The sequence below is a fragment of the Hordeum vulgare genome, chromosome 4H, assembly GCF_904849725.1.
Source record: "Hordeum vulgare subsp. vulgare chromosome 4H, MorexV3_pseudomolecules_assembly, whole genome shotgun sequence".
In the NCBI taxonomy this organism is placed as follows: Eukaryota; Viridiplantae; Streptophyta; class Magnoliopsida; order Poales; family Poaceae; genus Hordeum; species Hordeum vulgare.
In genome coordinates, this window is record NC_058521.1 from 341499020 (window position 1) to 341505019 (window position 6000).

A 6000-nucleotide genomic window follows, 5' to 3' on the forward strand; every position below is an offset into this window, starting at 1 on the left:
AATCATACATGTTCACACAATACTCATGGTTCACATGAACCGATACATGGACTCAACTACGCTTGGGGAAGATTCCTAATTGCCTAAGTCGTACTCCTAAGCGGTGGACTGTTCGGTCTCATAGGCAGGTTCTGTAGGGTCTTGGTCTTCATACTCATTTGTACTTTCCTCCTTCAGAGGTGTGGGAGATGGAAGTGGTCCACCTCGGCGTCTCTTAGTCGGTGATGCGTTGAGGACTTAAGTGTACTCTTTCGCGGTCAGACGGCGACTCTGAATAGGAGTGGCGTGGAGCGGTGGTATTCCCCCTCGGAAGGCTATGGCTTACTGCGCTCCGGGTGCTCCTTCTGTATTGACCTTGCGAGTTTTTATCTTCTCCATCCGAAGTAGGTCCTTGACTTGGTGTACCTCTTGGTGAAGCGTCATCGACTCCTTAATCAGAAGGTGAGTCAAGGTGTCGGCGGAGAGGCTGAAGTAGGTCTGAAACCTTAGTGGCATCCCCGTCCTATGTGGATGGGTTGTGTGTCCAAATCCCGTCAATACCGTCCTTAATAAAAGGCAGGTGACGAGTAGCTAGCTCGTTAGCCATCTCGTGCGGCCGTCTCAAGTGCCAACATCAGATTCACCATATGTGGTCCTCCAAAGAACAAACTAGTTGGCGAGTCGTTAGCCTTCACTATCACGTCCACTTGATATTCCTTGGTGTCGGCGCTGACCCAGTGCTCGTGGTAGAGGAAGATGGGTGTGCGGCGTACTTGATACTTCTCGAGGCTATCTCCCAAAAGTAGAGGAAAGCCCGTCTCTAGAAGCATCTCAGGTACGGCGGCCATCTACAAGGTGGTAGGAGAGGGTTAGAAAATTTTGGTGGGTGCAGAAAATGTCAAGTGTAAGGGCTAAGTGCACTAGTCGTCTTAGCTATCGTCCATGCTACCTAAGGCTTGGTAAAGTCAGGATGGCTTGATACCATCTTTGTGGGGTCCCTGACTTACGAGTCGAGATCACCGAATGAACGTGCTCAGTGATCCCAGAGATCAATGCTCACCAAACACACATATGCTGAATATTAAGAGTCTTACATCCAAGTACCGAAATATTACAACACGTGACCGATAGGGTCAAGTTCAGAAGGTAGGGCCTATAAGGCCAAATTACACTGATAGGAATAGTAGCAGAAATCTTAGGGCTAAGGGGTGCCCATGCCATCAGCCTACACCAACAGGCATTCTGACTGGGAAGCGTCCTAGTTCACAGGGCCGTCTCCGATGACATACTCCTCTCCAAACTCCGGTCCTTCCATGTGTGGTCAATAATACATACAGTGGCAAGACAATGATTACTTTGAACGTACTCGCAAACAGCCCATGATATGAATAATGCAACTAGTATGATAACAAGTAATATGCTCTACTGGTGGATAGTAGCTAAATGGTAAATAATAATGATTATGGATGTGCAACATAAGCTACATGCTATTTAGAAGAACATGTTACAGATATCAACATATCTGTTAAGGGCTGACCTCGCTGGGTGCACCCGATATGCCAAGTCACCAAACTTGGTCATATGCACTCTTTCTCAGATAACACCATTAAACACACACTCACACCTGGTTTATGCGGAAACGACTGGACGTAGTTTACGAAGCACCACCCAACTTTCCTTCACTGTGGACACGACTATTCGTATAGTTTTACACTCTGTAGAGGTTGTACGTTGTACCCACGAGATCCGGGAAACTTCCGTGTCATCCACGACCCGCGGTATATAACATACCCGAGGTAAGTAACCGATCAATGCCTTTCCCCTGATGATACTAGCCAAAGAGGTCCACTGGATTGGTACCCATCCCACATGATGTACGTCTTATGAGCACCAACTCTAGACAGTATCAACCATGCAGGGACCAACGGTGTGCCCGAAACAGGTAAAAACGGCATAGTCGCCCTACCTGGCACGACCCCGTCATGATAGTGACCACACATCACTCTCGCCACTAGTAATGTGGCCCTTTGCTAGCACCAACCAGAGTAATCAACAAAGCCCCAATCCATAAAGGGGTAACGTGGTCGCACATGTAAAGTTGGGACAGTCGACATATCATAAATCTATTCCCATTTCGGAAACTACTCACACCAAAATACCCGGTGCACCACTTCTCCAAAAGTGGCCACCTAACTCATCATCACCCTCGGGGCATTACTGGACCCCGACGGGGTTTTAATAAACCTTTGATTTATACCATCATCATGCTCATTCTTCTACTATGCTTAGCTCTACTTGTCAACATGATATTAGCGTGACCCTCATAGGTGGTAGGATCGTGCTCAAAATGCAAGTGCTCTGGAGAAGCCATCGGTAACATCACTTCAATGATTTACCGATACTTATGATCATATGCAACAGAAATATTTGTTCTACTTAGCATGCAATATAACATATGCTCAAATATGGTCAAAGGGCTGCTTGCCTTGATCAGCTAAGTATCCTGGGTCTTCAAGTCCAACTCCTTCGTCAAACGTGGTTTCTATCATCGTATTAAATAAAAAGCAATAAGTAGCTCACTAAAAACAGATCATAAAGTCACTTTAAAATGTTGTTTAATTCTGATAATTCCATATTGTTATTTTCAAAATATTTGTCTTTGGTTTTAGTGAAAGGATTATTTTTAGAAGTATTTTCATAGAAGCAAAACGATTACAAAATAGCCTTTTAATTATTATAAAACGAAAAGGTTGTCTCAAAATTGTTAAAAAGGCTGTGTTAAATACTACTCATTTTTAGAAGAATTATAGTGGAAGAATAATAAAAATATATTGGATAATTATTTCTATAAAAATCATTCAAAACCAGAATAAACGGAAAAAGAAAAAGGGCTGGGGCTCAGGCCTGGCTCGGCCTGTGGCTTGGGCCAGCCCAGCTGGCCAGCCAGCCAACCAGCTCAGGTGTGCGCGCGGCCCTGCCGTCAAGGGGAGACAGGAGCCACGGACATGTGAGTCCCACCTGTCGGGGTCGTCTTTTACCTCGGGACAAAGAGGAGGGGAGGCTCGTCGGTGATGCTACCGACGACCTTGAGCCCAACCAAGGGCAGGAATGGAACCAGCCTACCATCGCCTACCTGCTGGTGGTCGAGAGGTCGACGGGGAGGCCCTGCTTCACCGGCGACGAACTGCAATGGCGGAGCAGTTTTGGGAGGTCGATGAACTGGGTGCTACGGGTGTGGATAAGATCGGGGAGGTGATGGGGAAGCTCAGTGAGGTTGCTAGGAACCCATAGGAGGTTAAAAAAGCACCGGAGTTGGCCCTTAGACCGAGATCGACGGAGCTCCGAACCGGCGGGGCCTCGGTCCATCTCGAGCACACGAGCTCGCTATGCTCAAATGGAGAGGCTAGGGGTGGTATTCAGGATCTCGAGAGGTGGGATGGAGGTGCTTGAGCAAGGGGGAGGCCCTATTTATAGGCTTCCGATGGTCTACCGAGCCGGTGACGCCGGTGGTTTCACTGTAGCTCGCAGGAGCAGCAGCGAGCCTACAGGGTCGAACCCACGGTTTGCGCACGCGGTTTAGGACCTGCGTGACCCACTTAGAGGGAGAGAGAGCAAGGAGGAGCGTGCACGCATGGCCACGGTCTTCTGGTGGATCTGGCGCGCGTGGGCATGCGTCGCTCCGGTCAACAGAGCGAGGGACGAGGGGTCCTTGAGCTGCCCTGATGCAGAGAGGTGGTCGGGGAGTCGAAATGGCACCAGGGGGAGGTTTCAACCGGCCGGGCTGGCCACCTTGGCTTCGGGTGTGCCCAGTAGCGTGCCCAGAGCACAGTTTTGGCATGCCATGGCATGCTGGCGCGCTCTGGGCGCTTTGGCCTTGTCTGGGCTGTCCTGGGGACTGGCTTGGAGAGGCCTAGCCGTTTGGGAGCCGAGGGGCTCACTGTTGCCCATGGAAGGAGAGGAAAGAAGAGATGCTAGTGCTAGAGCAGAAGTTAGAATGGGGATTTGGGGCCTTCTGCTTGGATTCAAAGAGGGGCCACTCTCCCGCAGTTGGGGAGTGGTGCTGGCTACTTGGTCAAAAGGTTTGGAGAGAAGAACTTAAGTGTGGAGGGCTAGGAGTTGTTTTGATATAATGGCAGTAGGTGTTCGACAGGTGTTTGGAGCAGCAACACCTCACCACTAGTGTTGAGAGTTAACAAGATTAGCTTGGGTGCAAAAAAAAGATGCTCCACCAAATTTGAGCCTCATTGGATGAGTTTGGCAATGTAAACTAGAAATCACCCCCCAAATGGCAGATATGTCCCTTCCAAAGGGAATGTGGGTAAATCTCTTCCTGCAAATCATATTTTTGGCACAGGCTCCACATTTCGGCTGTTAAACACTACCACAAAGTTTCATTCCATTTGGCTAAACTTTGTAATGTAGAGATGTTTCAACTTGGTTCTGGACAGAAAGGGTTTTCGAATTATTTAGTGAACCAAACCACCTTGGAATGAGGTGAAACTTGGTGTGGCAAATAAATATAGCTTCGGAAGATTGCAGGAATTTTCTGGGATTTTATTGGAAATATTTTCTTTGGAAATATTCCAAAAGATCAAAACAGACAAAATAGGTTTTCAAGGATTTACTCAAATATTTTAAATATAAATAGGGGTTGAAAATCTGATGTATGGAAAATATATGTCCTGTGAGTATCTCCAAATTTTCTCTGATTTTTCTGAGGAAGAAAAGTATTTTTCCATATAGGAATATCGTTTCTAGCCTCACAAATGGACATGCAAATAAAATAGGAAAATAATTTATAAAATAATTATTTTATGGTTTTGGTAGGCTAAAATAGTTCTAGAACCAGATCATCACCTTTGGGTGAAAGCACTCCCTTGCTGCCAAGGACTTGTAGTGCAACCCAAAGGAGGGATTTGAAATAATCAGAAATAAGAAAAAAGGATTTTGAGAATATTTAGGTTATGAAAAATATGTTTTTTATAATATACAATCAAGCATACAAGCATAAAATGATAACCATGGCACTCACATCATTGGTTTTCGAAAAGTTTTAATAAACTCAGATTTTTGAACTACACTAAAAGTGAAGTGAAAACTGGGTGTGACACAACAATTCGAAATGACTGATCTACTATAAGAATCCGGTTTACTACTCAGAGTTATCCGGATTAGTGTCAAATCTCACCTCCATAATCGAGAAAAAAAAATTAGTCCACTAATTACTAAGGATAACTTTTGACCGTTGTCTAGTAATCCATTTCTGGATCACTTTTGTACCCCTTGATAGATTCATTGCAAGGCACACATCAGGTGCGGTACACAATATAGCATAATATAGAGCCTACGGCTAACGCATAGAAGACGACCTTCGTCCTTTATCTTTCTTCTGCCATGGTCGGGTTTTGTTTCTTAGTCAATACTCACACCTTTTAACATAGCCAATTACTCTTTCTTTGACTGGTCTATTTTGAACTCCTTCAAAATCTTGTCACGGTATGTATTCATTTGAAACTTCTATGAAGCGTTTTGATCTATCTCTATAGATCTTGATGCTCAATGTTCAAGTAGCTCAATATAGGTTTTCTTTTGAAAAAAATCCTTTCAAACAACCCTTTATGCTTTCCAGAAATTCTACATTATTTCTTATCAACAATATGTCAACCACATATACTTATCCGAAATTCTATAGTGCTCCCATTCACTTTCTTGGAAATACAAGTTTCTCATAAACTATGTATAAACCAAAAAACTTTGACCATCTTATCAAAGGTATATTCCAACTCCGAGTTTTTTGCTCCAGTCCATAGAAGGATTGTCGGAGCTTACATACTTGTTAGCATCCTTAGGATCGAAAAAACCTTCTGGTTGTATCACATACAACCTTTCCTCAAGGAAACCGTCGCGGAAACAATGTTTCGACATCCTATCTGCAAGATTTCATAAATAATGCAGCAACTATTAACATAATTCCAATAGACTTTTAGCATCGCTACGAGTGAGACAGTCCCATCATAGTAA